We start from the raw sequence: 12451 nt of genomic DNA on the forward strand, positions 1-12451 counted from the left end.
TAACTTCTAATAATGTGATAAACACAGGTGGTAGCTTCATTGTCTCCTCTTTGTCTATACTGCTATTTTCTTTAAAATATGTTCCAACCTTTGAACATAGGATTAAAAACCTTCCTCCACCCCATTAAATTGGAAACACTCCATGCTTCCATAAACAGCCATTTCCTCTTTCTTCTTTACAAACGTCAGTGACAACCTCCCATTATCCCAGAGTCTCCTGTGACATCACAGGGATTTCTAAGAATGATTTTCCATTTCCTTGTGAGAGGAAAAAACAGGGTTGTGCTTACTTGTAACTATTGTTCGTCGAGCATCTTCTGTGCAGGTTCACATTGGGACTGTGCATGCGAAGGTCAGCCATGGAGAAAAAACTTTCTAGCTGAAAAATTACTTAAAAGGTGCTCCTCCCCACCAGTGTGTGACATGGTGTTTCCTGCTAAAATCGACGCATGCTGTAAGAGGAGAGCGCCATTTCCCCTCAGTTCTCCTGAACCGCCAGAGCTGTAATAATAAGTGAAAGAACTCGCAGCGGGGCAGGAAGAAAGGACAGTGGGTCTGCATAGAAGATGCTCAATGAACAACAGCTACAGGTAAGTGCAACCCTGCTTTCCCCTTCGTTCTTCTGTGCAGTCCCTCATTGGGAGAATAGCAAGCTACCCATCAAGGAGGCAGGTGTAAGCCTCCTAATTTAAAAGTGAGTGCAGGACTGCTCTTCCCACTGCTGATTTCTTTCTGCCTTTATATCGACAGCATAGTGGCAAACGGAAGTTTCTGAGGAGGACCACAGAACGTCTTGCAACAAGACTCCACATGCTGGAGCTCTAGTTGGGCCTGAATGGACAACAGAGAGGAAATGCTGTGAGGGTCTGCATGTCTCTGTCTACTGATCCCAGTCTTCCCCCCCCTCTCCTTTGAACTCGTAAAAGCAGTTCACACCGTTTGGCATTTCCTGGGTTCAGGCGCCATATCTGTCAGGCCTTGGCTGGAATGCCTCCCCTCTGCATATGCCTCCCCTGCTGTGCTTTGATTCACTCCCTCTTGCCAGATTCGGCCTTGGAGACCAGATAGCCCTAACAAGCCCTCTGGGGTCGATTGATGTCTGTATTGTACCCATCTATCTTGTAGCTTCCCATAACATAGGTGTGAACTTTGTCGCCCTGTAGGAGATATATTCTGTAGCTTTAGAACCTGGTTCACTTGCAACTTTTACTCGTGTTTGACCTATACTGTCTGAAGCCTTCAATAAACTCCTTGTTTCTGCATCAACGTCTGAGCAAGTGATTTTATGGAGTTTGCACAGTTCGGTTGGGAACTCTCACATTAAGTTGCAAGTCTTTGCCTCTTCGTACTGCTCCTGTACCGTTTCTGGACAGCTATGCAAGACGGAGGGGATAACAATGACCCGAAGGAAGAACCACAGGACAACGTAGTACCTAAACAGCCCGACCCTACCCCCTCGGATGGGAAGCCGAATGGGAAGGTACCTAGCGGACCTGACTTGGGATCGGGGTTGGGTACGAGACCCAAAACTACCACCTTTAATTCCTGGCTGGATTCCCCCCGAGGGTGGTCGCTCTCCCGAAGCGACGTGCGGGCACGACGGACAGCGTTTCCCGGTGCGGGATTCGAGGAGGATCCCGCTCGGAAGGAGGCCCTACTCCTTCACCAGATGGGTGAGGAACGGCAACGCTGGCAGGAGGAGCGCCAGGGGTTGCTCGATCGGATGGACACTATGCAAGCTGTGATGCTTGAGATGGCCCACGCCATGTACGAACTGAGGTACAAACCCCCGCCGGGGACCCGCCGGATGGAGCACCAGCCGGTCCTCCAGCACCAGCCGCACCGCCCATCCGCCCCGCTCCACCGGCCCGCCGGGATCTGAAAATCACGTATGACGGGTCGGGGGACCAACTGACGTTTTTTATGGTACAAGTGGATATTTTTATGCGTGAGCAGGCCCGAACCTTTACCTCGGAAGAGTCCCAAGTTCAGTATGTGGCGTCTCTCCTCCAGGGTGAAGCGGCCGCCTGGATGGTGCTCCAGTATGAGCTCCGCTCCCCGGTCTTACGAAGCCTCGATGACTTCATGATTGCCCTCAGAAACCGTTTCGAGGACCCGAATTTGGGTGAGCGGGCAAAAGCCACCTTGTTGCAACTGCGCCAAGGGACTAAATCAGTGGCGCAGTATGCGAGCGAATTTCAGTCGCTTTCAAGCAGAATTTTGGACTGGAGCGAGGCGACCCGAGTGCAGTGTTTCCGTGAGGGACTGAACCCAGAGTTGCAACACTGGGCCTTCATGCAAGGTAACCCCCCCCCGATGTCGAAGGGTGGGTCCGTCATGCCGCCGACATCGAGAACCGAAAGCAACTGTTGACCCTGTCCAGGCAACGCTCTGGGCGAGAAACCAAACCCCGTGGAGACAGACCCGGTGGCCCGAAGGACTCTCACCCCCCCCGGGGGAGGAGGTCCCTCCATGGCCGAACGCCGCAAACGCTTTGAAAGCGGGGTCTGCCTCGTTTGCGGGGGGAAAGGACACTTTGCCTCTCAATGTCCTTCCCGTTCCGGACGGCCGGGACCGCCTCGCCCGACAACGACTGAAGCGGAGAAGACCCCAGCCGAAGGGCAACCTCGCCGCCGGAGCGGCGCAACCAGCCGACGGAGCGCACCTCCCGCCCTGCATGCGCGCGCCCAAGCCGAAGCCTCGGGCTCTACTGGTCCATCGGGGCCACGGATTACAACTGAAGCCTTTGACTCATCGGAGTCACGGATTACAAATACTCCATCTACTTCCTCCAGTGAAGAGGAGGACTGGGAGTTGCCGGCAAAAAACGCCGCCGGTCTGCTGTAAAGGGGGCTCCTCAGCAGACCGCTCCGAAAGTTGTGCAAGGAGCTCCATTGATGGTAAGCGCTCAGGAAGACAATGTTTATATTAGGGTCAACCTTTCTTTACCCAAGGGGGGTCCCGTGCTAGAATTCCCAGCCCTAGTTGATTCGGGCTGCGCCCGCACCCTGATAAGCGAAGAGACTGCCAAACAATTGCGAGTTAAACGTAAGCGGCTCCCAGACCCCCTCCGCTTCTCTCAAATGGACAGTAGCGACTTTAAGAAGGGACCCGTCACTCATCGCACCACCGCGGTGGTCATGGCCGTGGGGGAACATTGGGAACGGCTTTATTTTACTATTGCCCCCATAGTTGCACCAGTAGTGTTGGGATGAATTGGCTGCAGGGTCACAACCCCTCCATAGACTGGGTGAAGCGGACGCTCACCTTCCCTAGCAACCCCTGCGAGTTACACGATAAGGACCGAGTGTTTTGCACTCCAGCGGCCGCCTTGGTAGGGGCCCCCGCACCTGAGGCTCCCCTACCCCAGCTGCCCAGCGAGTACTCCCAATTCGCCGATGTGTTTGATGTGCGGGAATGCGACGAACTACCTCCCCACCGAGAGACTGACTGCGCTATTGAAATTGTAGGGGATGGTAAATTGTCCAAAGGAAAGGTCTACCTCATGAGCCCAAATGAAAAGGCGGTACTGCGAGAGTATTTGGACACCAACCTAGCACGGGGTTTTATCCGCCCGTCCAAGGCTCCTTACTCAGCCCCCGCCTTCTTCGTCAAGAAAAAGACGGGAGATTTAAGACTCTGTATTGATTTTCGTAGACTGAATGCTGTTACTCAGTCTAATGCATACCCCCTCCCTCTCATTCCAGACCTTCTCGCGCAATTGAAGGAGGGCCGGATCTTCACCAAATTGGATTTGGTGGAGGCCTATCACCGCGTCCGCATAAGAGAAGGGGACGAACCTAAGACTGCCTTTTCTAGCTGTTTTGGAATGTTTGAGTATTTGGTGATGCCGTTCGGACTTTCGGGGCCCCCGAGTGTGTTTATGCAGTTGATCAATGAAGTTTTACATGACTTATTGTTTCGTGGGGTGGTAGTTTTCTTGGACGATATCCTCATTTATTCGGAAACCATGGAAGAGCATGTGCAGCTGGTGCGCGAGGTGCTCCAGCGGCTGCGTGAGCATAAATTGTTTGCTAAGGTTTCCAAATGTGATTTCCACCAACCCTCCATCACCTTCCTGGGCTATGTGATTTCCCATCAAGGCTTAGAAATGGATCCCGAGAAGGTTCGGGCGGTTATGGACTGGGAGCCTCCCGTTAGGCGTAGACATTTGCAACAGTTTCTAGGCTTTGCCAACTTTTACCGAAACTTCATTCCCAACTTTGCACAGGTGGCGCTTCCCCTCACCTCGCTTCTGCGCACCAAGGGGAAGGGGGCAAACGCCGCTCTGCCCTCTGCTAGATTGCAATGGTCCACGGACTGCCAGCGAGCCTTCGACACGCTTAAATTGCTCTTCTCGTCCGAACCCGTTCTTGCACACCCGGACTGTAATAAACCTTTCGTGGTCCAGGTCGATGCCTCGGATGTGGCCATGGGGGGGCCCTCTTGCAGCGGGACGAGAACGGTCTCTTGAAACCGTGTGCCTATTTTTCTAAAAAGTTTTCCCAGTCCGAGATTAACTGGGCCATTTGGGAGAAGGAGGCAGCTGCCGTTAAACATGCCCTCACCATTTGGAGGCATTTTCTGGAAGGGGCAGGGACTCCTTTTGAGGTGTGCACCGATCACAAGAATCTCGAGGCTTTAAAAGGAGCTAGAAAGCTCAACGCAAAGCAAATTTGTTGGGCTCAATTCTTTGCCAAGTTCCGATTTGTTTTGAAACATGTACCTGGGAAGGACAATGCTCTGGCGGATGCCCTCTCCCGGCTTCCACAGTACCGCAATGATTTTGACCGGCCAGTGGACTCTTTGTTCACCCCCGAGCAAAGAGGGGACGTTTCGGGACTCGCAGTAACCACCCGGTCCCAATCCCACCGTCAGGAAACGACTCCCCTCAGAGGTGTCCCGGAAGCCTTTCGGCAACGGCTCCGGGACGCTTCTCTGAGGGAAGCTGAACAGCAGACCCTTCCCGCGGGCCTTGAGCAACAAGATTCTTGGTGGGTACAGGGGGGTAAACTCTATGTTCCTGCGGTCCTTCATAAAGAGGTATTGGGAATGGTTCACGGGGCCAAACTTGCTGGTCATTTTGGGTTTGTTAAGACCTTGCATTTGGTAAGACGACAGTTTTGGTGGCCCAGCATGAGGGCCGATGTGGAACTGTACGTGCGCAGCTGCCCCGTCTGCGCCACGGCCAAAAAACGGATGGGAAAACCCCCTGGACTTTTGAAACCCTTGGAAACGCCAACCATGCCCTGGGAAGTGATCGCTATGGATTTTATCACTGACTTGCCGCCCAGTCGGGGGAAAACTGTACTGTGGGTAATCACTGACTTATTCTCCAAACAGGTTCACTTTGTACCTTGTACTGGGCTGCCATCAGCTCAGAAGTTGGCCAAATTGTTTGTTAATCACGTGATGAAACATCATTCGATTCCTAAGAAGGTCCTCTCCGACAGAGGGGCTCAGTTCGTTGCCAAATTCTGGAGAGCCTTCCTGAAGGTCATGGGGGTGGAAGAGCAAGGGCTTTCTTCAGCCTACCACCCCCAGACCGATGGTCAAACAGAACGTGTCAACGCCGTGGTCGAATGTTATCTCAGATGTTATGTTAATTACCACCAGGACGACTGGGTGGACCTGTTACCTTTTGCCGAATATGCTTACAATAATGCTCCCCACTCCTCCACAGGTTTCAGTCCTTTTCATGTGGTGTATGGGAAAGACTTTGGACCCTTTGGCTCTGCTTCCATCACCCCTGAACTCGAGGGGGTTCAGGAGGTCCAGGATTGGGTGCAAGTGGTACAGTCCACTTGGCCCTGGTTGCAAAAAAATCTAGAAAGGGCCAAGCGTAAATATAAGGATCAAGCGGATAAGCATAGGTCTCCGGGATGGGAACTTAAGGTGGGGGGGCAAGTTTACCTTTCCACAAAGAACCTACGTTCACTTCGGCCTTGTAAAAAGCTGAGTGATAGATACGTAGGTCCTTTCCCCATATCCCGAGTGATCAACGACGTCACGGTGGAGTTAGAACTCCCCAAGACTCTTCGGGGTGTACATCCTGTGTTTCACATCAGTTTGCTCAAACTGTTTGTCGCTGCCCCTCAATTCCATCCTCCCCCTAAGTCCGAGATTCCTACTGTTGTGGGGGGGGGGAGATGCATTTAGAAGTTTCTAAGGTGTTGGACTCCAAGATGAAGAAGGGTAAATTGTTCTATTTAGTTCGCTGGAAACACCTGGGCTCTGCTCACGACGAGTGGGTGGCGGCTCCCCACATGGCCGCCCCCCGCCTGGTTCAAGAATTCCACTCTGCCTACCCAGATAAGCCTCGACCGCCCGGGCTCGGGGGAGGGGGGCCTTAAGGGGGGCAGAATGTGAGGGTCTGCATGTCTCTGTCTACTGATCCCAGTCTTCCCCCCCTCTCCTTTGAACTCGTAAAAGCAGTTCACACCGTTTGGCATTTCCTGGGTTCAGGCGCCATATCTGTCAGGCCTTGGCTGGAATGCCTCCCCTCTGCATATGCCTCCCCTGCTGTGCTTTGATTCACTCCCTCTTGCCAGATTCGGCCTTGGAGACCAGATAGCCCTAACAAGCCCTCTGGGGTCGATTGATGTCTGTATTGTACCCATCTATCTTGTAGCTTTCCATAACATAGGTGTGAACTTTGTCGCCCTGTAGGTGATATATTCTGTAGCTTTAGAACCTGGTTCACTTGCAACTTTTACTCGTGTTTGACCTATACTGTCTGAAGCCTTCAATAAACTCCTTGTTTCTGCATCAACGTCTGAGCAAGTGATTTTATGGAGTTTGCACAGTTCGGTTGGGAACTCTCACAAATGCCAGCATGTTGATAGCAAAGTTTAATGGTCTCAACAATCAATGAGACAGAGTCTGAGATGAAGCCGATCTGCCCTTACAAAGCTCATCGCGCCAGACAAAAAGACTCATATTTTATGACCTATGTAAATAGAACAATAAAGCCCTGCATACTTCCAAACTGTATAAGACCTGTTCTGCTTTTAGTAGTAGAATCTTGAAAAACCACTGGTAAATTAATCACCGGAGGAAGCTGAAAGTCCAAGACAACCTTGTGGAGAAAACTGATACTAGGTCTTAACACCACTCTATCCTCCCAAAACTGTACAAAGGAGTATCAGATCGTAGAGCTGCCAGCTCACTTATGCTCCTTGTGGATGTAATGGCTTTCAGGAAGCAAACCTTCATAGAGAGTAAGTAAACTGGGCAAGAAGCCAATGGCTCGAATGGGGGTAATTTAAGGTGGGTCAAAACAAGCTCTAATATGGAACTATGGCAGGCTTAGAGGGAACAGGTTGAGTGCCTAGATACATGGTGGGGGAAAACACAACACTCATGGCCAAGCTCATGGGATGCCTATATGGCTGCTAAGTGAACCTTTATTGAGGCTCCATTTGCTAAGGGAAAAAAGGTAATTTAAAATTAGAGGCAATGGCAGTTGAAGGGCATATGACCCTAATCTACGGCAATAAGATTTACGGGTAGAAGGTTTGTGAGCATTCATCAACACTAGGTGTCATCAGAAAAACCTATGGTGGATTCAGGAGCAAGAGTGCAAACTGGAGCCTCAAAACTTCGTGGTGTAAAACTGCACCCGTGTAACAAATCAGGTACCGCAGGGAAACAAATCCAACTCCCCTCAGCCATGCCCCTCAGCAGGTAGAACCAAGTCTGTTGAGGCCAAACAGGAGCCACTAAAATACAAACATGCCCTGCATAATGATTTTGGAACGAACCTTGTGAGGCAAAGGTGTGGGAAGGCATAAAAGAAGCCCTGATCCCCTGGAATCTGAAAAGCATTGCCCAAAGATGTGGGAACGCTCCCCAAAACATTGTGACTTTGGCATTGTCCCTTGTCGCAAAAATATCTATTGGAGAGGACAGCTCTGGGTTGAGAAATTCCTGGAGAGTTGTGGGGTGGAGCCTGGGGAGGACAAGGTTTGGGAGGGGAGGGACCTCACTAGGGTAAAATGTCATAGTCTCCATCTTCCAAGGCACCCATTGTTTCCGGGGGAACTGATCTCGGAAGCCTGGAAATCAAGTTGATTCCAGGAGAAATCAGTTGTGATTCCAGGGTGTGTATAGCTTGCTGTAGAGTGGTGCCAGTTTGAGTGCTGTTTCTGTTTATCTCTTTTGCCTGGGTTGTAGCTGAGTGTACCTAATTGAGGAAGCTGATTGGGGAGGGTCTGCTTTGCCTGGGGCTGACTGCTGGCCCCACCTTCTGCAGGGTGGGCCTTTAATTGAGTTAGGCTTCTCACCAGAGGCGTGAAACTTTGGTGGGAGCTCGAGGGCTCTTGCACTGTGGCTCTTGGACTGGGGACCCTATAGGGTGGGGGAAAGAGGGCAGGGCACTTATCCCTTCTCATCTCCAGGGTAAAAACACCAAATAAAAATCAATTATGAAGATAGAAAACCAGCAGGGGTTGGGGGCGGTGGCTTTCCGGTGTGCTTTTCTTACGTTATGTTCATGATCTGCTTTCTCCAGCTCTTTCCTAAAATGACCACAGAAGCTCCCATGGCACCACAGGAGCCTCTGAGATAATTTCTCTATTTCTTGGTGGGAAACGTCCCTTACATTTTAAATTTACAGTTGTTGTTGTTCCTTTATTAGTATAATTCAGGTGCCTTCCCTTCCTTTACGAGTGCCAATAATTGTACCTATCCCATTGCTGGTGACATTTGTTGGTGACCATATGGTGTTCCACCCCTCACCCATCTTCCTTCCTTGCTACTGTGAGGGTTCCCAACCTCCCTGTGCAAACTCCATAAAATCACTTGCTTAGACTGTCATGCAGAAACAAGGAACTTTATTGGAAGCTTCAGGTAGTACAGGCCTTACACTGGTAAAGTTGCAAGTGCTTACAGATTCACAAAGACAGCATTATAACCCCTACAGGGAAGCAGATGTCAAGTGTATGTTATGGGAAGCGATAACTGTGCATGGTACAAAACATCAAAGAACTCAGGGAGCTTGTTAGTACTATCTACCCTCCAAGGCCATGGGCGGCGGAAGGGAGTCAGTGAGAGCAAGGGGGGGACGTGGGAAGAGGGAAGAGACATTCCAACCTGGGGCCTGTCAGACGCCGCGCCTGAACCAGGGAAAGACAAGAGGCCTGGACTGCTTTTACGAGTCCAGGGAGGGGGGAAAAACATACAAGGCAAAGGCCTTACCCAAGGCAAAGGCGTACAGACCCTCACATTCTGCTCCCCTTAAGGCCCCCCTCCCCCGAGTCCGGGCGGACGAGGCTTGTCAGGATAGGCAGAGTGAAACTCTCGAACCAGGGGGGAGCCGCCACATGGGGAGCGGCCACCCACTCATCCTGGGCGGACCCCAGGTGCTTCCAGCGGATCAAATAGAACAGTTTTCCCTTTTTCAGCTTAGAGTCCAACACTTTAGAAACCTCAAGATGTGATTCCCCTCCCACAACTGTAGGAACTTCAGACTTAGGGAGGGGGTGGAACTGAGGGGCAGCGACGTACGGTTTAAGTAGGCTGATGTGGAACACCGGATGCACCCCTCGAAGAGACTTGGGAAGTTCCAACTCCACCGTGACGTCATTGATCACCCGGGTGATGGAGAAAGGACCTACATACTTGTCACTAAGCTTCTTGCAAGGCCGAAGTGACCGTAGGTTCTTGGTGGAAAGGTAAACCTGCCCTCCCACCTTGAGTTCCCACCCTGGAGACCGATGTTTATCGGCCTGGTCTTTGTATTTGCGCTTGGCCCTTTCCAGGTTTTTCTGCAGCCAGGGCCAAGTGGTCTGCACTACTTGTACCCAATCCTGGACCTCTTGCACCCCTTCAAGTTCAGGAGTGATGTTAGGAGAACCAAAGGGCCCAAAGTCCTTTCCATAAACCACATGAAAAGGACTGAAACCTGTGGAGGAATGGGGGGCATTATTATAGGCATATTCAGCAAAAGGCAGTAGGTCTACCCAATCACCCTGGTGGTAATTGACATAACACCTGAGATAGCATTCTACTACAGCATTGACACGTTCGGTCTGGCCATCGGTCTGGGGGTGATAGGCTGAAGAAAGTCCTTGCTCTTCCACCCCCATGACTTTCAGGAAGGCTTTCCAGAATTTGGCTACGAATTGGGCCCCTCTGTCGGAGAGGACCTTCCTCGGGATCGAATGATGCTTCACCACGTGACTAATAAACAGTTTAGCCAATTTCTGGGCCGATGGTAGCCCCGCACAAGGAACAAAGTGAACCTGTTTAGAAAATAAGTCTGTTATCACCCACAGTACAGTTTTCCCCCGACTTGGGGGCAAATCAGTGATAAAATCCATGGCGATCACTTCCCAGGGCATGGTCGGGGTCTCCAGAGGCTTTAAGAGTCCGGGGGGCTTTCCCATCCATTTTTTGGTCGTGGCGCAGATGGGGCAGCTGCGCACATACAACTCCACATCGGCCCTCATACCTGGCCACCAAAATTGACGCCGCAACAGATGCAAAGTCTTTACAAATCCAAAATGCCCCGCAAGTTTGGCCCCGTGAACCAGTCCCAGTACCTCTTTTCGGAGCGCTTCGGGGACATAAAGCTTACCCCCCTGCAACCACAAGGAGCCCTGTTGGTCGAGATTTGTGGGGAGGACCTGCAGATCCGCCTCCCTCTGAGAAGCGTCCCGGAGCCGCTGTTGAAAAGCCTCCGGGATTCCCTTGAGGGGGGGAAACTCCTGGCGGTGGGACTGGGATCGGGTGGTCACTGCAAGTCCCGAGACTTCCCCTCTCTGTTCAGGGGTAAACAAGGAATCTACCGGCCGGTCAAAGTCATTGCGGTATTGGGGAAGCCTAGAAAGAGCATCCGCTAACACATTGTCCTTCCCTGGCACATGTTTCAGGACAAAGCGGAATTTGGCAAAAAACTGTGCCCAACGAATCTGTTTCGCGGTGAGCTTTCTAGCCCCTTTTAAGGCCTCTAGGTTCTTGTGATCGCTGCAAACCTCAAAAGGGATCTCTGCCCCTTCCAGGAAATGCCTCCAAATGGTGAGGGCATGTTTAACAGCAGCGGCCTCCTTCTCCCAAATGGCCCAGTTGATTTCGGATTGGGAGAATTTTTTTGAAAAATAGGCACAAGGTCTCAGCTGACCGTTCTCGTCCCGTTGCAAGAGGGCCCCCCCCCCCATGGCGACGTCAGAGGCATCGACCTGGACCACGAAAGGTTTTTCACAATCAGGGTGCGTAAGAACGGGTTCGGACGAGAAAAGCAGCTTGAGCGTATCGAAAGCCTGCTGGCAGTCCGAAGTCCATTGCAACCGAGCCGAGGGCAAGGCGGCTCCCGCCCCTTTCCCTTTCGTGCGCAGGAGCGAAGTGAGAGGGAGCGCTACTTGGGCAAAATTAGGGATGAAGTTTCGGTAAAAGTTAGCAAAGCCCAAAAACTGCTGTAAATGTCTGCGCGTGGTGGGGGGGGGGGTCCCATTCCATTACCGCCCGAACCTTTTCGGGATCCATCTCTAAGCCTTGATGGGAAATCACATACCCCAGGAAGGTGATAGAGGGTTGATGGAAATCACATTTAGAAACCTTAGCAAACAGTTTGTGCTGGCACAGCCGCTGCAGCACATCGCGCACCAGTTGTACGTGCTCCTTCATGGTTTTCGTATAAATGAGAATATCGTCCAAGAAAACCACCACCCCGCGGAACAATAAATCATGAAGCACTTCATTAATTAATTGCATGAACACACTCGGAGCCCCCAAAAGTCCGAACGGCATCACTAAATACTCAAACATTCCAAAACAACTGGAGAAGGCAGTCTTTGGTTCGTCCCCTTCTCGTATGCGGACTCGGTGGTAAGCCTCCACCAAATCCAATTTGGTGAAGATTCGGCCCTCTTTCAATTGTGCGAGAAGGTCTGGAATGAGAGGGAGGGGGTATGCATTAGACTGAGTGACAGCATTCAGTCTACGGAAATCAATACACAGTCTTAAGTCTCCCGTTTTTTTCTTGACAAAAAAGAAGGCGGGGGCCAAGTATGGAGCCTTAGACGGGCGGATAAAGCCCCGTGCCAAATTGGTGTCCAAATAATCTCGCAGCACCGCCTTTTCATTAGGACTCATGGGGTAGACCTTCCCCTTGGACAATTTGCCATCCCCCACTATCTCGATGGCACAGTCCGTTTCCCGGTGGGGGGGCAGTTCGTCGCATTCCCGCACGTCAAACACATCGGCAAACTGGGAATACTCGTTAGGAAGCTGGGGCAGCGGAATCCCGACAGAAGGGGCTCCTACGAGGGCGGCTGCGGGAGTGTGCAGTACACGGTCTTTATCATGCAGTTCACACGGGTTGCGGGGAAAGGTGAGCGTTCGCTCAACCCAGTCTATGGAGGGATTGTGCCCCAGCAACCAATTCATCCCTAACACAATGGGTGCGATGATGGGGGCAATGGTAAAATACAGTCGTTCCCAATGCTCCCCT

The sequence above is a fragment of the Euleptes europaea genome, chromosome 9 (genome assembly GCF_029931775.1).
Source record: "Euleptes europaea isolate rEulEur1 chromosome 9, rEulEur1.hap1, whole genome shotgun sequence".
NCBI classification, from domain to species: domain Eukaryota; kingdom Metazoa; phylum Chordata; class Lepidosauria; order Squamata; family Sphaerodactylidae; genus Euleptes; species Euleptes europaea.